This window comes from Protopterus annectens, chromosome 2.part0 (genome assembly GCF_019279795.1).
Source record: "Protopterus annectens isolate FY-2018-M chromosome 2.part0, PAN1.0, whole genome shotgun sequence".
In the NCBI taxonomy this organism is placed as follows: domain Eukaryota; kingdom Metazoa; phylum Chordata; order Ceratodontiformes; family Protopteridae; genus Protopterus; species Protopterus annectens.
Window position 1 is genome coordinate 504,025,624 of NC_056728.1, and position 24,769 is coordinate 504,050,392.

Consider the following 24,769-nt stretch of genomic DNA (forward strand, 5'->3'; position numbering starts at 1 on the left):
TTTGAGCATAGCTCCTCCCCTTTCTAGTTGGCCACACCCCTCCCCATAGACCCCACCCATCCAACTGTCTCCTGCAGCCCCCCTTTGATTTGAAGTCACCAGCCACCACTGGTGTTAAGGAATGTTCTCGCTTGTTTTAAATTGCCGAATGGCAATTCTGGAGTGCAGGGGGCATGTGTATTGTGAGAGCTCTGCTCAGACACACCCCTTGTACTCATACACAGAACCATGTCCGTTTTACAGCATGGCAGCACGCCTTCATACATATGCATGGCGCGCTGCCGTGCTGCAGAGGAAAGGTCCCTTCCATGCAGGAATAAGTTATTCCTACATGGATGGTTGCTGAATCCGGGGGTATGTCATGGCATTAGAACTGCAAGAATGACTACAGAATAGCTTTACAAATATAAGAACAAGTGGATAAGAGCATTAAAACTATAAAAATGAGTACATTACTGCATTAGAGCTGTAAAAATAAGCATATCCTGTCAGCAGAATACTATGAATGAGTGTATTAGGGCATTAAAGCTGTAATATGGAATACACCATGGCATTAGAACTCTTAAGAATGAATACATCAAGGTATTACACTGTAAAATGAATACATTGCAGCATCAGAACTGCAAGAATTATCACATAACAGCATTTGAACTTTATGAATGAGAGCATCACAGCATTAAATCAGTAACTGTGACTGCATCACATCATTAGTACTGTAAGAATGAGAGCATCATAGCATTAGTACTGTGAGAATGAGAGCATTGCAACATTAGAGCAGTAAGCGTGACTGCATCCCAGCATTAGTACTGTAAGAATGAGAACATCACAGCATTAGAACAGTAAGCATGAGTGTATCACAGCATTAGAAAAGCGCGAGTGCATCATAGCATTAGAACAGTAAGCGTGAGTGCATCACAACATTAGTACTGTAATTATGAGTGCATCACAGCATTAGTACTGTAAGCATACAAGCATCACTGCATTAGGCCAGTAAGCATGAGTGCATCATAACATTACAACAGTAAGTGTGAGAACATCACAGCATTAGAACAGTAAGCATGAGTGTATCACAGCATTAGAAAAGTAAGCATGAGTGCATCATAGCATTAGAACAGTAAGGGTGAGTGCATCACAACATTAGTACTGTAATTATGTGTGCATCACAGCATTATTACTGTAACCATACAAGCATCACTGCATTAGGCCAGTAAGCATGAGTGCATCATAACATTACAACAATAAAAGTGTGATAACATCACAGCATTAGAACAGTAAGCATGAGTGTATCACAGCATTAGAAAAGTACGCATGAGTGTATCATAGCATTACAACAGCAACTGTGAGTGCACATAGCATCAGAACAGTAAGCGTGAGTGCATCACAGCATTAGTACAAGTGTCCTTAACAATTCTACTGCCATGGTGCTCTCATTCTTACAACTCTAATTCTATGGTGCACTCATCTTATGCTTCTAATGTTGTGATCTGTCCATTTTTATGGTTCTGATGCTGGGATGTACTATTTTTTTCAGTTTGAATGGCATGATGCAGTCATTCCTGCATTTTTAATGCAATGAGATAGATGTTGTTATAGTTCAAATGCTGCTATGCATTAATTCTTACAGTTTCAACGCTATAACATAGATAGTGCTGGGATCTAGACAAGCTTGCAGTTCCAATGCTATGATGGACTCATTCCTACTATTAAAATGTTCTGATCCACTCATTCTTACAGTCCTAATCTTGTGATGTATTAGTTCTTACAGTTGTAAGCATGCAATGCATTCATTCGTACAGTTCTAATGCTGCAATGCTTTAATTCATAGCACAGATGTTAATGTAGACATTCTTACTATTCTAATGCCAGCATGTATTCATTCTTACAGTTCTAATACTATGATCTAATGCTGCAATGTATTAATTCTTACAGTTCTGTTGTTGTGATATATTCATTATTACAATTCTAATGCTGTGATGTATTCATTTTTCTGGCTCTTATGCTATGGGTCACTCATTCTTATGATTTTATATGTGTGATGCTTCATTCCTACAGTTCTAATGCTGTGCTTTATTCATTCCTACAGACCTACTGCCATTATGTATCCAATCTTACAGTTGCAATGCTGTGATGCAGTCATTCTTAAGAGTTCTAATGCCATTTTGTAGTCATTCTAACAGTTCTAATGCTCTATACATCACAGCATTAGAACTGTGTGAATGGGGCGAGCTCTGCATTAGAATAATAAGAATGAACACATTATGGCATATTAACTGCAAAAATGTATGCAACATGGCCTTAGAACTGTTAGAATCTAAGTGCATCATGGCATTAGATTTGTAAGAAAAAAGTGCATAAAGACATTAGAATTAAAAGACTGAATATATTACAGTATCATAACTGTATGAATCAATATATCACAGTGTAGATACTTAATGAATGAGTACAACTACGCATTAGAATAGTAAGAATGAATACATCACCATTATACGAACTGTAGGAATGCATTATAACATTATAGGTTCATAGGTTCATGGGTAAGTACTAGGCCAGATACCCTAGAGGGCCATTTTAAGCCTAGCCAGTTTCCCTTTTTGTGCTCAAATTAACCTATCTCATTTGGTTGGAGATCGGCCTTACCCATCCCATGGTCGATAATTATATATCACCCATACTAAGAATAACTGGGATCATACCATAGTTATTTTTTTCCTATCTTTCTAATTTCTTGTAAGCACCTTTATTGAATTATCACTTGTGACACAGCAGAATTTACATTTGTATAAAAATAATCAAACTGTATTAACAAGCTCATGTTTCCAAACATTATACTTCACATATATTGCTATATATCATATAACCTAAGCAACATTACATAAATTATTCAATTCCTGCCTTTTTTTTAACAAGAAACATCATTATTAAACCATCACTTACTGCATAGGCAATCATATATTTATATAAATTAAAACAAACCACACCAGCACAATCCTAGCTGCAAGCATTTTCCATCACAAACCATACAGGCATACCCCAAGTTGCAAACATTATAGATCACTTATAATCTACCCAATCATTTTTCAGTCAACCATTACATAGTTCATTTAAATCCATCCTTCTTTTAAACCTTGTTCCTCCCCTGTATGTATTGTTCCAACAATTCCCATTTTTTCCTATGTAGTTTGCTCATACCCTTTTCTAAAGATCTCAGTTCCAGTTGTTTTATCTCTCTTACTATAGTCACTACTTCTAGTATAGTTGGTTTAGATTTTGATTTCCATTTTCTACTAATTGCTTTTTTGGAAACCACTAAAATTAGAGACAGCATGGCATTACCATGTCTAGGGAATTCAAATTCTGTATCATAGCTTGTCACACCAATCTGCCCACCCAGCATCTCTGACAGTGCAGCCCACAGGGAATCCTTAAAGTCTGCCAACTCACCGCACTCCCAGAAAATATGTTCACAACTATCTCTTTCCTCCCTGTCACACCACCACCATTTGTTGTCTACTTGAGGAAATTTTCACTAGAGTCTACTTGAGGTATACAAATATCTATGTAAACATTTCCATGGAAACATTCTAAACCTTCTAGTTTTTTTGTTACATATTTGGGAAACATACATATATCCTCCCATTGTTTCTTTGTGAATTGCTTATCTAATTTCTCTTCCCAATCCTTTCTAACTTCCTCTGATTGATTCTTATATTTATCATGCAATATTTTGTATCCTATACTAATTATTCCTTTTTTAATGGCAGCTTCTGTTCTAGATTCCCTACCAGTGCTGGTCTTTTCTTTAGGACACCCCTCCCACCCATTTCTTTCTCTTTGCTTATAATCTATCAATTCTTCATAGTGAAGGCAATCTCTAAAATGCAGTCCAAGTAAATTCTTGTCATCTTCCCATTCTATCATCTTTCCATCTCTAGTTATTTGCTCCCAATAACTCGGTTCCTTTGGCAATTTTATCCAATAAATCCCAGTCCTCTCTTGCCTATTGTCTATATCCCTAATTGCAGTCATCCCTATCAGCAGAATCTCGTTTCTCCATTCCCGTGTTAGCTTAGTTCTTAGGATACTTTCTGCTACTTTATAGATGTAATATTCTGTATGATTGTTATTATTCTCCTTAAAGGCTTGTATCCATAATCCTAGTCTCTCCTTGTTTCTTGAGCTTCCCCCCTGTTTCATCATCATCCCTTCCCACTTTGAATTATAGTTTTCTGCGTGTGTTATGTATATGCATAGTATAAGGCATTTGGGAGCTGTAGTAGCGGGTAGGGGGCAGTAATGCGTACATTTTCTGTTTCCCATCCATAGATCTAAGTTGCCTGTTCTACAGCAGCAGTATCCTCTGCGAGATATGTCTGTCCAACTAATCATTCTGTTGATGTTGCAGAAGAGGTCTGTATCACTAGACTGAGTATTTGTGATGCTGTTTAACTTGCTAATGTGCAGTAAATCCATCAGACTTGAGTCAGAGATGACTTGTATGCAAAATACAGGTCACCTCTTAGCAGTCTGTAAGATTGTGTATATAGTGACAGGACTTCGAGTCTTTCCATGAAAGACATGTTGTTTAGACTTTGTATCCTTTTAGTAAGGTATCTCTGTGGATGTTCCAGTTGTTGCATGCGTCTGTACAGCTACATGTCAAAGGGGGCATTATATTCAATTATTTGCCTAATAAGGGCTGAGCAAAGAATTCATTTCTCATTAGAACTGTAAGAATGAATACATAACAGCATGAGAAGTGAAGGAATGGGTGCATCATGACATTAGATCTGTAAGAAGAAGCCCATAATAGCATTGGAACTGCAAGATAGAGTAAATCACAGCATTAGGACAGGATAACAACTGTAGGAATGAATACATCACATTAGAACTGCAAGAATGGGTAAATCACGGCATTAGAACTGTAAGACTGAGTGCATTGCAGTACTAGAACTATTATAATAAGTGGATCAGAGCATTAGAACTGCTAGGATAACTACCTCATGGCATCATAGCAGTAGGAATGAGTGGATCACAGCATTAGAAGTATAAGAATGAAAATGTAACCGTATTAGAACTTTATGAAGATGTCACATCATTAGAACTGTAGTTATGAAAATAGTATTAGAACTGTAAGAATTTGCAAATCACATTAGAAGCGTAACAATAAATACATCAGTTTATTAGAACTGTAAGAATGAGTGCACCTCAGCATTAGAACTGCAAGACTGAATATATCTCAGCATTAGAACCTTAACAATTGAGTTTCATGGCATTAGAACTGTAAGAATGAATATATCAAAACTGTAAAAATGTAACAATAAATACATCACAGGACTCGCGCTGTAAGAATGAATACATCACAAGATTAGAACTTTGAGAATGACTATATAACAGCACTGGAACTGCTAGCATGCATATAATACAGCATTAGAACTATAAGAATAAACCCATCACAATATTGGCTCTGTAAGAATGAAAACATCGCAGCATGAGAACTCTAAGAATTGAGTGCAGCTCAACATTATAACTTTATAATGCATGCATCACAGCAATAGAAGTGTAAGAATGAATGCATCACAGCATTTGAATTTTAAGAATGAGCACATCACATAATTAGAAATGCAAAAATGAATACATCACATCATTGGAATTGTTAAGAATGACTGCATCACAGCATTAGAACCATAGGAATGTATACACCACAGCAAAAAAAAAAAAAAAACTGTGAGAATAAATACATCACAGTATTAGAACTGTATGAATAACTACGTCATAACATTGGACCTGATCTGATCTGTAAGAATGAATACATCACAGCAATAGAACTGCCAGAATGAATACATTACAGTACTGAGACTGCAAAACTAAATAAATAATTTTAAAAATGCATGAATCATAGCATTAGAACCATAAGAATGAATACATTGCAGAATGAGACCTGAAAGAGTACACCATACGAACTATACAAATCACTACACAGCATTTGAACTGACTGTGCAAATGACTGCATCATGGTATTAGAACTGTACAGATGCATGCATCATAGAATGGTAACCATTTGAAATGTTACATTAAAACATTAGAACTATAAGAAACATGGTGGAGGCATTACCATCATGTATAAAAATTTCCTCAAAATTGAAAAATTAATCAGTACTCCCCCAGAACTATCAGCAGCAGAAATTCTAACCACCCGGTTTGAAGTAAATCCGCATAAAACCATCATAATTATTGCCTCCTACCTACCACCAGGAAATAATCCACCTACCATTGAAAGTCTCCTATCCTGGGCATCCTCTACTTTCAACAAAGAAGCTATAGTGCTAGGCGATTTTGACTTGGACTGGCTATCCTGCTCATCTGACAACCCCTCCAATTTTATCACTCTATTAAATTTCACCCAAACTATAAACTCCCCCACTAGAATCGATAAACACACTAAGAAATAATCTATTCTAGATTGGATACTAACCAATAAGCCCAACCATGCTGGGTGCCTCCCCAGTTCTCTCAGTAATCACTCCCCTACCTTTCTACTAAAGAAACGCATTCACACCCCTATAATGTCATTTTCAAACAAATACACAACAAAAGAAACTTTTCCCCTACCATCTTAAATTCCATACTTCAAAACTGTAGCTGGTCACCCCTAAAATAGCTCCACCTAGACCAAGCTGTACAATATTTTAATGATACCTTCCTCAACATCCTTAATAACCTCGCTCCAACAAGGAAAACATGCTCCAATGCCAAAAACCTACCTTGAATAACCAAATACACTAAATCTCTCATTAATCAAATGGATAGAGCTTATACTCGTTATCAAACCTCCAAAACCTCAGAAAACCTCACCTCTTACAAACTAAGAAACCTAACTAAAAAGCAAATATTATCTGACAAAAAAAATCTTATTTTCTAGCCTGACAGCAAAAACACATAAATAACCCAGAAAAAATTTGGCAAAACATTAACTACCTCCTTAACCTCTATCCCTATACCATCTGCAACAAATAGCACCAAATGCTTAGCATCCCACTTTAACTCTCATTTCATCACAACTATCACCTCACTTTTAAACAACAACAAATCTAACCAACCAGTTACATTACCTACCTCCACTAACTAAACCCAGCTACTTCTCTTTTAAACCCATACAAATGTCTTATATGAAAAAAACTCCTATCAAAAGTAAAACCTACCTGTCTAGCAGCTGACCAACTCCCTAGTGACATCTTAAAAACTCCTGCCAGCTCTATCACCTATACAGCAACAGATGTTCTGCACAGATGGCAGGTGCAAAGGCTCAAAAGTCAAACTAAATCACAAAGAATAGCCAGCACCCTTTGGAATGGAAGCAATACAGACTTTATTAAGTCAACTCACAGTCAACAGACTGGTTTTGGCCCACAGGCCTTTCTCAATGTATAATATTAACTGCAGTAAACCACTATATATATATATATATATATATATATATATATATATATATATATTTGTTTGTGTCTTTCGGCTTTTCCCAGTTAGGGGTCACCACAGTGGAACTCCGGTCCGCTAATGATTGGCAGTAGTGTTTTTACGTGCTGGCTTGCCGGGCCTAACGCACAACTTTCAATGAAGGAAGGCCCATTCACGCATGTCGCCACACAGAAGACGCTCTAACTGAGAATCGAACGGGCAACGTCTAACTGTGAGGCGACCACTACCACAGCACCACCACCGCAGTATATATATCTATATATATAATATATATATATATATATATATATATATATATATATATATATATATATATATATATAATATCATTACCCAATTCACAAAATTGATTGAATTCAGACATGATCATTCAGACTAGGTGGAAATAATCCACCCAGTCTCACAATCCATGATTTCTCCTTCTTGTTTAAAATGTTATGCCAACCTGCCTTATAACATCTATTGCTCACAATTTTATCAATAATGATGAATTTGAAGCTGGCCGAAGTGTGAACAATCATGTGTTTGTATAATCCATTTGTAGAGTATTTGTTTTTAATATTGCTAAGATTTTCAGAAATCCGAAGCCTAATAGATCATGAAGTTTGGCCAATATAGAAAGCCACCTGCATACTGCCAGATAAATGACCCAATCACTACTACAATTGGAAAGTATGTTAATAGAAAAAACCTGTGGTGTATTTTTGCTAGTAAATTCCTTTGTCTGATAAATATATTTACAGAAAAGAACAGTGGCCACATAGATAAAAACCCACTGCCCTAATACCATCCAATGCAACCTGCATTGAATGATCAAATGGTATATTGCGTTTGTAATGACTGAAGTGACTACCCAAAGACCTTCCTCTATGGAATGAAAATGAACATCTGTCCCCCAACAAGTCATGCAGTCTTTCATCAGCCAATAAGATATCCCAGTAATGTTGTACTAAATCCATAAACTGATGAGTGTTCCTACCATAACTTGTAATAAATCTGATTTCGGTGTTGTCATTCCGATTATCACGCTTCTTATACTTAACTAGATCACTTCTGCATAATTTTTGCACCTCTACTGGTTTTCACCAACCTAGCTGTGGAGTAACCATGATACTTAAAATGTTCGATTAAATCCTGGTTGAAATGCATATAATCTTCTGTGTTGAAACAAATCCGATGAATCCTCATAAATTGAGTATTCCTGATCACATGTCTGGACAGCTGGAGGCATGTAACAATGTATTTAAATGAAAGGGTTTCCTAAAAACAGAACTGACCAGTGTGCCATCCTGCTGTCTAAATAGACTGACATCCAAAAAATAAATGGACACCAAATCATACTCTTGTAAATATATATCATCCGATTTCCACACCATCCAGCAGTTATCCAAGAAAAATCTCCAGATATCTATTTCATCAAGAAATAGATTGTGACTACTATCATAAATTATATTTTCTTCCGAAAACCCATGAACAAATCAGCATATATGGGTGGAAACAATACACCCATAACTGTCCCTTTAAGTTGTAAATAACATTTATTGTTAAAGTAGAACACATTTGTTGTGAGAACATGTTCTGCCAAACACAGAAGAATGGTATTAAAACCTAGGCTGTATAATGGAATTTTATCCAACCAGTATTCCAATGCACACAACCCTGCCCAATGTGGAATACTAGTATATAATGAAGTCACGTCCAGGGTACACATTAACCAACCAGGCTTGAGTATCAGAAATTATATTCAGGAACTGGAAGTGGTATCTTGCAACCATGCCCTAACCCCTTTCAGCAAAGGTTTGAGATATGTGGTTAGATGGAAGGAGTTATAAATATTGTGGTAAAGGATCCTTTTCTTGTAAGTGAAATTATGTACTTTTGCTGATAATTCCTTCACTAACTGCATTTTCCAAAATCTGGGTGTAGGGTCAATAGGAATGCATGTATAGAATCTAGCATCTTGCAACTGTCTATCAGCTTCTTCTACATACATCAACCTATCCATCACTACTATACTGCCACTCTTGTCTGCTTGGATAATAACAATGCTTTCATTGTTACTTAACCTATCCAAGGCTTCCATTTCTGATGTAGTTAAATTATGTGGAGAGACATTTTTATTCTGGTTAGAACTAAAATGAATTCTTTCAAAATACATTTTTGAAATAGTGAATAGTACCACCATTTGAATCATCTGAACCATCATCATGGAAATGCAATCTAAGATTTAATAATCTAAAAATGAATACAGATCCTCCACAAAAGTATCCTCCGCAACACAAATCCAGGTATAAAATTCAGTCCTTTATTAAGTATAACATAATCTGAAGCTGAAAATACAACAGATGAAATGTTAAGAACATTGTTTTGAGAGTTTATATGAGTTTCAGAAGGTTCAACACTGCCTCCAAAGATCCGACTGCACTTATGATTCCTACCCCCCACCTTTTTCTACTAATGAAGGGACTGAACCAATACCTTGGGTTGAACTTCCTTGTTCATTAGAGTAAGTTTTCTTATGTGCTGGTGATGTTTGCTGTCAGTTTCAGTGTCACAGTAGGAGGAGTCCTCACCAGAAGTATCACTAACTGTTTTCTTAATAATTGGCTTCCTTCTTTTTCTCTTTTGATCTATTTGTAGTGTATCATTCTTAACAAACCTCACACTTTTTACATAATCAAAAGGCTTCCCCAAAGTATAGTTCCTTAAGTCCCTGTTAAATTTACGTATTTCCTTTGTTTCAGTTCTTGTTCAAACTGTAACAAGTCCCTACTTAATTTATCAAAACAATATATGGGTAAACCCTCATAATATTTTGCCTTTTTGCAGATCTGCATCACCTCTGAGATATGAACATCAATTCTTTGTTCATAATATTCATGTAAAGTTTTAACAAACTACATGGACGTAGTCTGTTGAATGTCAAACCAAGCTGTAAGAAGTGTGTCATCAGGTTGCCCTACTAATGGTTTAATTTGGATTCTTAACCCCCTCGGTGTAATTCCCTTTTCTAAATATGCCTTAAAAAGCCTTAGGTGCCTAACACAAGACCTAAGAGTTTTCATATTTTTGTTTAGCTGGTCAAAAATGGAAGTACATGTTACATCCAAAGACTGTTTCCCCTAACTGACACCATTATTTGGAAACCCAAAACCAAAAACCTGAATGTCTTCTTTATCGGCTGACAGCCTCTTCAAGATATTAATCAGATCCATAATCTTTACAATAGTGCAGCTTGTCAACAACTGTAAATTGAGTACAAGCCTTGAAAAATAGCCAATGTAAACAACAAACTAAATTATTGAGAAAGTCCAAAGTATACTCGATTAATATTCTCATATATAGGAATATAATCCTATAGAGAGTAAGAAGTCTTAAATTTGCATTCACTTTGTCCAAATTGTAACTGTTCCTAAAGCAACTAGCCAAAAACAGTTTGGGGTGGCTTATATGAAATATTAATGTAATGTAGAGAAATCCCTATATGACAAAAAAAAAAACATATCCAGTCAACTTAAATAACATACGTTAAGAACATATATCAAAAACAACTGTTGCACATATTACAAAATGAAGAAGCCTCAAGCTTTTCTGTAGACCTGCACAATTACATGTACCCTACTAATAGCAAACATTTACACAAATAGTTTTCCTGATGTAACATAAGCAAAACTCTTCCTTTTGACACAATACATATTCCTTGGTATATAAATAATTTGTATCATGCAATTATACAGAAACAGTTGTTCTCAAACAAACTACCTTAAGGGTTCCCAAATTAAAGAGCTAACTAATAATAAGGTGCATATACACAAAACTCTCTTGAATCATATCAAAAATTCACTGCTAAAGGATATTCGATCGTAATACAAAAAATGCCTGCCGTGTCAGTATGTTGAATATCAAATATATATCACATACAAAAAGCCTACATAAATCCACTAATTTTTACAGCAGAGAAATATGTCTACCATAAATGGTAATTAAATAGCTGCCCAGATTGTGAGAAATGGTTACTTAGTTCAAACTATATGCATTTTACTCAAAAACAAAGAAAAGATGGTCCGTGAAACAGTACCGCTATCACAGAGTCATCTAATGAAAAAGTTCACTAGTATGGTTCATTTAGAGGTCATAGCAAAACATCAAACCAGCTTTTCATAAATGATAGTCCAAAATAAAATGTCTGTTATCCCAAAGGATAATATAATGACCCCAAAACATCTGCATAAATTTATACTGAAAACAGAATCAAACATTTGAAGGAATAGTGATAACTCAGTCATAAAAAGTTAAGTCAGGAACCTTCAACGGCGTGACAATCAACAAAATAAGAAGACAGTCATCCGAACATCCGAATTCCACACCAGCGATAATAATAATATTTTAGTGATGGTAAAAGTTCCATCCACATCAGGAAACCACAACTTCCTGCTATGGACACCAAAGGCTGCGTGGTAGAAATTCCAACGTTCAATCGTACACAAATATAATATGAAAACTGTTGTCCCAACCAAAAATGGAACAAAAGTGTAATTTGGCTGTAAAAATAATGAAAATAGATGTCCACCACATGAAAAATAGAATTAAAATTCCAACTTGAACGATCGGCTTGTATTCACCTCATCCAACACTCGCAACATGCGAAAATGTAATGCTGGTATAACGGCTTCCGAAATGAGCAAATGAATGCTCAAATAAACCAACAAACAACACTTCCAACTTCAAATAATAAAACCTCGGCTATTATTCACCTCCTCCAAAATGGCAGGTATTCACCTCTTCCAAACAATGGAGAATATTAAGGAAAGTGAGTGCCTGGGCTGAACACTAAACCCATTCACAGTAAACCCCACCAGCAGAATAACCGGAAAAGTATCAGCAACAGAAGTTCTGCACAAATGGCAGGTGCAAAGGCTCAAAAGTCAAACTAATCCACAAAAAATAGCCAGCACTCACTGGAATGGAAGCAATACAGACTTTATTAAATTGACCCACAGTCAGCAGACCGGTTTCAGCCCACAGGCCTTTCTCAATGTATATATATATATATATATATATATATATATATATATATATATATAAAAATAACCAATTAACAAAACTGATTGAATTCACAAGTGATTATTCAAACCAGGTGGAAATAATCCACCCAGTCTCACAATCCATGATTTCTCCTTCTTGTTTAAAATGTTATGCCAACCTGCCTTATAACATCTATTGCCCACAATTTTATCAATAATGATAAATTTGAATATGGCCAAATTGTGAACAATCATGTGTTTGTATAATGCATTTGTAGAATATTCTTGATATATTGATTTGATATATATATATATATATATATATATATTAAACAAGAAGGAGAAATCATGGATTGTAAGACTGGTTGCATTATTTTCACCTGGTTTGAATAATCACTTGTGAATTCAATCAGTTTTGTCAATCGGTCATTTATATATATATATATATATATATATATATATATATCAATAATGATAAATTTGAATATGGCCAAATGGTGAACAATCATGTGTTTGTATAATGCATTTGTAGAATATTCTTGATATATTGATTTAATATATTGATAAAATTGTGGGCAATAGATGTTATAAGGCAGGTTGGCATAACATTTTAAACAAGAAGGAGAAATCATGGATTGTGAGACTGGGTGGATTATTTCCACCTGGTTTGAATGATCATGTCTGAATTCAATCAATTTTGTTAATTGGTTAATGATATATATATATGTATATATATATATATATATATATATATATATATATGATATATATATATGTATATATATACACACATACACATATACATTGAGAAAGGCCTGTGGGCCGAAACCTGTCTGTTGAATTAATAAAGTCTGTATTGCTTCTATTCCAGTGGGTGCTTTCTATTCTTTGTGGTTTTAGTTTGACTTTTGAGCCTTTGCACCTGCCATCTATGCAGAACTTCTTTTGCTGTATCTTTTCCGGTTATTCTGCTGGTAGGGTTTACTGTGAATGGGTTTAGTGTTCAGCCTGAGCACTCACTTTCCGTTAATATTCTCCGTTGTTTGGAAGAGGTGAATACCAGCCGTTTTAGAGGAGGTGAATCCTATCCAAGGTTTTATTATTTGAAGTTGGAAGTGTTGTTTGCTGGTTTATTTGGGCATTCACTTGCAATTCCTTGCTCATTTTGAAAGCTGTTATACCAGCATTACATTTTCACATGTTGCGAGTGTCGGATGGGGTGAATTCAAACCAATCGTTCAAGTTGGAAATTTAATTCTATTTTTTATGTGGTGGACGTCTATTTTCATTATTTTTACAGTCATATTACACTTTTGCTCAATTTTTGGTTGGGACAACAGTTTTCATATTATATGTGTGTATGACTGAACATTGGAATTTCTACCACGCAGTCTTTGGCATTCATTGCAGGAAGTTGTTGTCGTTTCCTGATGCAGATGAAACTTTTACTATCACTATAACATTATTATCGTTGGTGTGCAATTTGGATGTTCGGATGACTGTCTGCTTATTTTGTTGAGTGTCACGCCGTTGAAGGTTTCGGACTTAACTTTTTATGACTGAGTTATCACTTTTCTTTCAAACGTTTGATTGATTCTGTTTTCAGTATAAATTTATTCAGATGTTTGGGGGTCATTATATTATCCTTCGGCCTAACAGGAGAGGTCATTGTACCCCTGTACTCTTCACTTATCAGACCAATGATTGAGTACAGAATGTACCTTACCCGACACCTGCAGCAGTTGGAAAGACCCCAAAAGTTCCTCACCAAAAGGATAAAGGGGCTCAAACATATGTCATACGATGCCCGACTGAAGAAACTCCAGCTCTATTCAGTCGCATACCGTCTGCTCAGAGGTGATCTGTGCCTGACATACAAGGCCATGTCCAACCCGGAATTAATGGACATGCTCCACCTCAAAAAATCCAAATCCACCAGAGCCACGAGAGCAAGAGACTTAAACCTCAACACGGATATAAATAGGACGTGCTGGAGGGACAGATTCATCACCCAGAGACTCCCTACACTATTTAACAGAATCCCAGTCCATGTGAGGTAGAGCCCCTCACTGACTCTGTTCAAGAGAAATCTTGACGAGTGGATGGGAGATCGGAATCATCTCTGTATCACTGCTGGACAGAGGCACAGCAAACTAATGGGTATAGTATTCTCATCCTAAGGGGTGGTGAAAGCCACACACACTCTGGCTAAGCTTATAAATGCCCTAGGGCAGATAGCCTAGTATGAACCTATGAACCTATGAACCTATGAACAGACATTTTATTTTTGACTATCATTTATGAAAAGGTGGTTTGATGTTTTGCTGTGGCCTCTATATGAACCATACTAGTGATCCTTTTCATTAGATGACTCAGTGATGGCAGTTCTGTTTCATGGACCATCTTTTCTTTGTTTTTGAGTAAAATAGATATGTTTTGAACTAAGTAACCATTTCTTACAATCTGTTTGGGCAGCTATTTAATGACAATATTTATGGTAGACATAATTCTCTGCTATAATAGTTAGTGGATATGTGTAGGATTTTTGTATGTGATATATATTTGATATTCAACATACTGACATGGAAGGCATTTTCTATATTACAATCAAATATACTTTAGCAGTGAATTTTTGATATGATTCAAGAGAGTTTTGTGTATATACACCTTATTATTAGTTAGCTCTTTAATTTGGGAACACTTACAGGTTGTTTGTTTGAGAACAACTGTTTCTGTATAATTGCACGATACAAATTGAATGTTTTATATATCAAGGAATATGCATTCTGTCAAAAGGAAGAGTTTTGTTTATGTTACATCAGGAAAACAATTTGTGTAAATGTTTGCTAATAGTAGGGTACATGTAATTGTGCAGGTCTATTTAAAAGCTTGAGGTTTCTTCACTTTGTAATATGTGTAACAGTTGTTTCTGATATATGTTCTTAACATATGCTATTTAAGTTGACTGGATATGTTTTTTTTTTTTTGTCATATAGGGGTTTCTCTACATTATATTAATATTTCATATAAGCCACTCCAAACTGTTTTTGGCTAGTTGTTATAGGGACAGTTACAACTTGGACAAGGTGAATGCAAACTTAAGACTTCTTACTCTCTATAGGATTATATTCCTATATATGAGAATATTAATCGAGTATACTTTAGACTTCCTCAGTAATTTAGTTTGTTGTTTACATTGGCTATTTTTCAAGGCTTGTACTCAATTTACAGTTGTTGACAAGCTGCACTATTGTAAAGATTATGGATCTGATTAATATCTTGCAGGGGCTGTCAGCTGATAAAGAAGACATTCACATTTTTGGTTTTGGGTCTCCAAATAATGGTGTCAATCAGGGGGAACAATCTTTGGATGTAACATGTACCTCCATTTTGACAAGCTAAACAAAAATATGAAAAAACTCTTAGGTCTTGTGTTAGGCACCTAAGGCTTTGTAAGGCATATTTGGAAAAGGGAATTACACCGAGGGGGTTAAGAATCCGAGTTAAACCATTAGTAGGGCAACCTGATGACACACTCCTTACAGCTTGATCTGACATTCAACAGACTGTGTCCATGCAGTTTGTTAAAACTTTACATGAATATTATGAATGAAGAGTTGATGTTCATATCTCAGAGGTGATGCAGATCTGTGAAAAGGCAAAATATTATGAGGGTTTACCCATATATAAGAATTGTTTTGATAAATTAAGTAGGGACATGTTACAGTGTGAACAAGAAATGAAACAAATTAAAATATGTAAATTTAACAGGGACAAGGAACTATAATTTGGGGAAGCCTTTTGATTATGTAAAAAGTGTGGGGTTTGTTAAGAATGACACACTACAAATGGGTCAAAAGAGAAAAAGAAGGAAGTCAATTCTTAAGAAAACAGTTAGTGATACTTCTGGTAAGGGCTCTCCTCCTACACCGACATGGAAACTGAAAGACAGCAAACATCACCAGCACATAAGAAAACTTGCTCTAATGAACAAGGAAGTTCAACCCAGGTTGTTGGTTCAGTCCCTTTATTAGTAGAAAAAGGAGGGGGGTAGGAATCATAAGTGCAGATGAATCTTTGGAGGCAGTGTTGAACCTTCTGAAACCCAGATAAACTCTCAAAGCAATGTTCTTAACATTTCATCTGTTGTATTGTCAGCTTCAGATTATGTTATACTTAATAAAGGACTGAATTTTATACCTGGATTTGTGTTGTGGAGGATATGTTTGTGGAGGATCTGCATTCATTTTGTAGATTATTAAATCTTAAATTGCATTTCCATGATGATGGTTCAGATGATTCAAATGGTGGTACTATTCACTATTTCAAAAATGTATTTTAAAAGAACTACATTTTAGTTCTAACCAGAATAACAATGTCTTTCCACATAATTTAACAGCATCAGAAATGGAAGCCTTGGATAGGTTAAGGGACAATAAAAGCATTATTATTATCCAAGCAGACAAGGGTGGTACTATAGTAGTGAAGGAATGGTTGATGTATGTAGAAGAAGCTGATAGACAGTTGCAAGATGCTAGATTCTATACATGCATGCCTATTGACCCTACACCCAGATTTAAAAAGGAAATAGATTGTTTTTTTGGGAAATGCAGTCAGTAAAGGAATTATCAGCAAATGAGGAAGTATCAGCAAAAATATATCATTTCACTTACAAGTAAAGGATCCTTTACCACAATATTTATAACTCCTTCCATCTAACCACATATCTCAAACCTTTGCTGAAAGGGGTTCGGGCATGGTTGCAAGATACCACAGAGTTCTTGAATATAATTTCTGATACTCAGTTGGAGCCCGGTTGGTTAATGTGTACACTGGACGTGACTTCATTATATACTAGTATTCCACATTGGGCAGGGTCGTGTGCATTGGAATACTGGTTGGATAAAATCCCATTATACAACCCAGGTTTTAATACCTTTCTTCTGTGTTTGACAGAACATGCACTCACAAAAAATGTGTTCTATTTTAACAATAAATGTTATTTACAACTTAAACGGACAGCTATGGGTGCATCATTTCCACCCATATATGCTGATTTGTTCATAGGTTATTGAAAGAAAATATAATTTATGATAGTAGTCACAATCTATTTCTTGATGAAATAGATATCTGGAGATTTTTCCTGGATAACTGTTGGATGGTGTGGAAATTGGATGAAATATATTTAAAGAGTTTGTTCAATACCTAAATGAAAACAAATGAGGTATCAAATTTACGGTCAGCTATGATTTGGTATCCATTTCTTTTCTGGATTTCAATCTATTTAGACAACAAGATGGCACGTTGGTCAGTTCTGTTTTTAGGAAACCCTTTCTTTCAAATACATTGTTACATGCCTCCAGCTGTCATCCCAGATATGTGATTAGGAATATTCCTAAGTCTCAGTTTATGAGGATTCATCATATTTGTTCCAGCACAGAAGATTATATGCATTTCAACCAGGATTTAATCAAACGTTTTAAGCATTGTGGTTAGTATAAGAAGCGTGATAATCGGAATGACAACACTGAAATCAGATTTATTACAAGTTATGGTAGGAACACTCATCATTTTATGGATTTAGTACAACATTACTGGGATATCTTATTGGCTGATGAAAGACTGCATGACTTGTTGGGGGACAGATGTTCATTCTTGTTCCGTAGAGGAAGGTCTTTGGGTAGTCACTTCAGTCATTACAAACGCAATATACCATTTGATTATTCAGTGCAGGTTACATTGGATGGTACTAGGGCAGTGGATTGTTATCCATGTGGCCACTGTTCTTTCTGTAAATATATTTATTAGATCAAGGAATTTACTAGCAAAAATACACCATGGGTTTTTTCTATTAATACACTTTCCAGTTGTAGTAGTGACTGGGTCATTTATTTGGCAGTATACAGTTGTTCAGCTTTCTATATTGGCCAGACTTCAAGATCGATTAGGCTTCGGATTTCTGAACATTTTAGCAATATTAAAAACAAATATTCTACAAATCCATTATACAAACACACAATTATTCACACTTCAGCTTCAAATTCATCATTATTGGTAAAATTGTGGGCAATAGATGTTATAAGGCAGGTTGACATAATATTTTAAACAAGAAGGAGAAATCATAGATTGTGAGACTGAGTGGATTATTTCCACCTGGTTTGAATGATCATGTGTGAATTCAATCAATTTTGTTAATTGGTTAATGATATATATATATATATATATATATATATATATATATATATATATATATATATATTGTGGTTTACTGCAGTTAGTATTATACATTGAGAAAGGCCTGTGGGCTGAAACCGGTCTGTTGACTGTGGGTTGACTTAGTAAAGTCTGTATTGTTTCCATTCCAGTGGGTGCTGGCTATTCTTTGTGGTTTAGCTCCATCACCTATCCCATACCTATCCTAATTAATTGATCCATCTCAGAACAATATATCCACATACTCTGGAAAATATCCCATATCATCACCCTCCACAAGTGAGGCCCATTTAAAGATCTCTCTAATTATCGGCCCATTGCCATTCTCTCACCCCAGACAAAATCTTAAAGAAATGTATCCATAAGCAACTCCTAGACCACTACAGATAACCTCTTATCTAGTTCACAGTATGGCTTCTGTCCAAAACACAGCACCTCCACAGCCCTCATAAGTTTCACTAACTACATCAACCTCCTCAAAAACAATGGACAACTAGTCTCTACTATATTCCTTGATATGTCCAAAGCTTTTGATATGGTATCCCACCAACTACTACTCAGTTCTCTAGCCTCCTTCAACTTCAACTTTACACCTCTCAACTGATTATTTAGCTACCTTACTAATTGACAACAGGCAACTAATTGGGATAATAAACTCTCCACATTCATCCTAGTATATTTTGGGGGTTCCTCAGGGTTTCTTCATTGGCTATTTCCTTTTTATTATATTCACAAATAGTCTAAACACTGCCACTAAATCTGCTTCTATCATTCAATATACCGACGACGTGACTCGTATTTGCTCTGCTCCCACACCCCAAAAACTCCAGGATAAACTGCAATAATCATTTCTAGATATTGAAAATTGCCTTAATGAACATCAATGCATCCTAAACCCAGGAAATCCAAAGCAAACCCACCTCCTCTCCATCTACTCCACTGATGGCACTATAATAGAACCACTTAACCAAACAAAACTACTTGGTGTCACAATAGACAACAACCTAACAGTCAATAACAACATATCACTCACATCTAAAAAAGTTCACATCAAACTTAGTGCACTATATAGAGCCAAACCTTACCTTGTTCAAAACGCCAGGCTAGCCACAGCCAGATCCCACCTCCTATCTACTCTCCTCTACTGTTCTCAAATTTTCACTAACCTGTGTGTCTGATTTACATCTACTTGATTCCTGCTATAATAAAATATCAAACTTTGCTGCTAATATACCCAACAGGACCCATCATTGCCTTCCTCTTCAAAAACTACACTGGCTTGAATTTTCCAATCTGTTATTACTCAATCATCTCACCACTGCCCACTTTATTATCCACAAACCTGAAACCTGCCCTGCACTCTCCAACCTAGTGGAACTAAATACCAACCCCAGGACCCTTAGATCATCTGATAAACTTATACTCAAGGTAACTAAGTCCCATAATTACTTTGGTGACTCTCTCTTCTCCTATAAAGTAGCCAAACAGTGGAACCTAATACCCCAGAAACAGACAGTCATAGCTTCAAACAACTCCTAAAGGAATACCTTACTCAACAATGGCTATGCTCCTGTAGTTCTCCTGGCTAGTTTCTCATGCCATCAATCAAATGTTTCTTTTCTGATATCTTCTCCTTGTCTTACTTCTACCAAATGAAAATGCCAAAATGGTTTATTTTAGTTATGTATCTAATGAGTTTCATATTACTGTCTGTTTTTTAATTTCTCCAAGTCTTTTGGGTTACTGATACTATGTCGGGAATAGATCCCATTCCTAGGTCAGAGTACAATTAAAGTTAATGAAATTGGTATTGTTTCATTCTTTAATGTCAGCCAGAAGTGCTCTTCTCAGCACCCGCAATATGCCCAGTAATGACTCCTTCTGTAATTCATACAGGGTTACATGCATTGGTAACATATCTAAGCACAACTGCAGATTATTTTTTATAACACCCATTGCTACTACTACTATTGGAACTGTCTGGGTAGCTTTCTTCCACATTGCTCTCATTTCTGCCAGCAAATGCCAATATTTTATGACTTTGTGTCTCTCTGCACACAAGACACTGTAGTCACTGGGTTTGGCAATTTCAATGATCAATGCTACTTTTGTCTTCTTTTCATGGACCACCATATCTGTTTTTCTAGCATCTATCTTTTAAACTGTTGGTAATGGGTGATCCCATGTGATGTAGACTTCTTCATTTTCTATGATGCTTTGTGGCTCATGTTTGCAGTGTTTTTCAGCCACTTAAATACCATAATGTTTGCACAATCCCCAGTGCGACAGTTTTCCCACATTATTATGCCTTTCAGTATACAGTCCTTCTGCCATTAGTATATCGTAACCAGCAGCCAGGTGTGCAACTGTTTCCAATTCTATGTTACGAAACCTACATTTTTCTGTTTCTCTCACATGTTCAATGGACTTTGTAAACCAACGTGTAAGTAGCCCACTATCTTGGGCCACCAATATTAACCTTTCATCCCTTGCTTTGAATTCACCTCTCTTAACCATTCCTGCATTCAATCCTGATCAACATGAGGTTCTTCCAGAAGATGTTCTTCATGTTTCACTGTTGCAGTCATTACATTTGGGTTATCTGCTTGCAGGTATCCCTCAGTCGGCCTGATTAACAAAGTCTTGGGTCCTGCGTCAGTTGCTGTCCCTTCTTCCATGATGTCAGGTCTTCAGGGGTATAAAACATGCAGCCGACGCCATTACATCAGTCTTTCTTGCCATGCGGTGCCCGAAGCAGAAGCAGTTCACAAGTGCCAGTCGACCGACTCCTGAAATTTTTGTTTTCGAGTTTCAGAACCGAAGTCTTCAACTAAAGCTAACTACCCCATTGGGGAAACTTTTTCTTGCTCCTTACCGATGTCAGTAAAAGTTAATAATTGCATTACTTGTGAAAGCAAATACCTCATAAAGATTTTCATTTGTACTGTATTCCTTGCCTAGGTCCTGACCATGACGTACCTTGCTGTTGGTTTTGTGCTTTATTTAATCAATGCACTATCCGTCGTTGATATATTTTCGCCTCTAAATATTTTGGTTCGCTATTTAATTATCCAGAAATGTCGTCGGTTAACCATCCGACTACCGGGATTCTGAAAAAACACCAAGATAAAGATAGAGACAGGCCTCCGAGGTCCAAAACTGCCGACGATGCTTCTCCTAAGCCAGTTGCCAGTTCGCCAGTACTCAGTGAGGTGCGTTTGCAGCCCCTGATACCCGCTACTTCTGATTCTTAGGCCTCTACTGAGACCCATTCAGAGTCTGGTATGCCCCGAGATGCTTCAATTATGGAACCCGCGGATGTCTCTACCTTGGAAGGGTCTGGAGCCGCTGTGCAGGCACCACTGTATTCAGGCCTATGGACTTGCATATTAAACCGATGCCTCCTTCTTTACTTAGGCCTAAATCTCGATCCATGCTTAAAAAACAATGCCCAGGCCACATGCTCAGACCTCTATGCCTAAAAAAACAAATGATAAGAATGGCTGAAGATCTAATAACTGTAATCAGGGTTAGCCAACCCCTCCCCCCTTCTAAGAGGCCTAGGACTGAAGTTGAGTATGAATCTTCTGATCAGGATTCTGTTTCTGATTCTTCTGATGATCTGGATTTGCCCTGATCTACTTATGAAGATTCTGATGCAGAATGACTCCATTCCCTCTGCTTCCCCTCCTAAGGATTTTTCTTTTGGGGAAACCTTACATACTCTAAGGGAGCACTTCCACTGGGAAAGCCAGGATTTTTCTGATTAAAATAGGCTTAGGGATTTCCTTCTCCTACCTCAACATAGGCCTTTAGCTATTCCTCCTATACTAGACATTGTTGATGATGCTTTTTCAGAATCTAGTTTGGCCCCTGATTCCCTGCCTCCTGCTCCCAGAAAACCTGACAGATACTACAGGGTCCCTGAGTCCCACAAGTTCCTTTTTAAAAATCCTTGTAGATCCAGAGACTATTTCACAGGGGCCCAAGGGCATTAAGGCTTCTACTGCTAAAAATCCTAACCCCTTCTGATAGAGACTCCAGGGCGCTGGATAGATTGGGTAAGAAGGTTTACGCTTCTACAACCTTGGCCATTAGGGCTTTAAACTGCCAGTTTCATATGTTAAAGTATCAGCAACATGTTATTGGACTGCTTAAACAGAAAATGATGTTGATTCCTGACTGTGTGAAAAATAAAGAATTACAGGATTTAATGCATTCTGCTGAACAAGTTGGAAAACATACTTTGCAATGTGGTTTTGATTCATTAGAGGCCTCTTGAAGGGCTGCTGTTACTGGGTCTGTGCTCAGAAGGCATGCTTGGCTTAAGGAGCAATCTTTGCCTGATTATGTTAAAGCTAAATTGTTGGATGCTCCTTTAAATCAGGACCGCCTGTTTGGCAACAAGACTGAGGAAGTTCTTAAAAAGATGGAAGATAAAGCTAAATCTATGCAAACTGTTAAAGATTTCTTACAAGTTCAGGCTCCTAGATTTAGTAGGCACTGGCCCTTTAAGAACTGGTCCTTTTCCAGACCCTTCCAGGTCTTCTCAAGCCAAACCCAGACACAGCAAAAAACCCAGGTTTCAGTCCCAAGGGACACACAGAACTAAGCAGTGGGGGGCCTCCACTTCCAAATCTGGGAATAAGACTCCCCCCTATGGTAAACTCTCTCAATGACTTCCTTTTAAAATTTCCAAGCACTTCTCAACTGACTGCCCCTTTGGGGGAAAGATTGCTCTTCATGCAAAGAATTGGGAGCTCATTACCCAGGACAAATGGGTTTTAAATATAGTGTCCCAGGGATACAGATTTCACTTCCACACATTGCCAACACCAAGTGGGTGGCTGGACCTACCCCCAAATCAGTGGGCAGAGGCCCAAAATCAAGTACTTTCTCTCTTAAGCATGGGGGCTTTTCAACTGGTACCAGAAGAGGAAAAGGGACAAGGTTTCTACTCGAGACTTTTCCTGGTACCCAGAAAAGACAATTCATGGCGTCCTATCCTGGATCTGTCAACTCTAAACACCTTCTGGAGATTCCAAAATTCAAGATGCTGACTCTTCATCAATTACTTCCTATGATAGGCAAACACACCTGGTTGGCAACACTAGATTTAAAAAATCCATACCTGCACATCCCAGTCAGGGAATTTTGCAGAAGATACCTACGCTTCAAAGCAGGCTACACACACTATCAGTTCTCTGCACTGTTCTTTGGCTTATCTACTGTGCCCAGGGTATTCACAAAGTGACTAGCTCCAGTTATTGCATTTTGCAGGCAAAGAAATATTCAGATATACCCATACCTGGACGATTGTCTAATTCAGGCAGAAAGCCAGGACATACTTTTGAATCATCTGGCCTTTGTACAAAGGGTTCTAACTTGTCTGGGGTACACCATAAATGAAAAGAAATCACACCTGGTGCCCTGTCAACAAATTATATTCCTGGAAGCAAGCTTGAATACAACTTCCCAGATGGCTTACCTCATGCCAGAGAAACAAATTAATTTGACAACCTACTTCAAACAAGTGGCCACAAAAACCCTGCTATCTGCAAGACAAATACTGCAAGCCTTGGGGTTCATGGCCTCCTGCATGCTTCTAATTCCATATGCAAGACTGCATATGATGAAACTACAGTGCCTATGGTGTCAACATTCTCAAGACCTAGAAACAATGATTCCTATCATACCTTGCCTACACCTAGAGTTCCTTTGGTGGGCAGAGGCCTGCCACCAAAACAAGGGACTACCTTTCACACCACCCCCTGCCACCCAAACCCTAACAACAGACACATCAGACTATGCATGGGGGGCTCACCTTGCAGGGAAGTGCATTCAGGGCAAATGGAACCCAAGTCAATGCACCTGTATATCAATCAAAAAGAAATGTTAGCTGTACAGAATGCTCTGACAGCCTTCAAGGACCACATTCTTCTAGGACAACTTATGGTAAAGATGGACAACACCACTGGTAAATAAACAAGCAGGGGGGTACACATTCTTACCCCCTCTGCAGATTAGCCATGGCATTGTGGAACACAGCCTTGAGC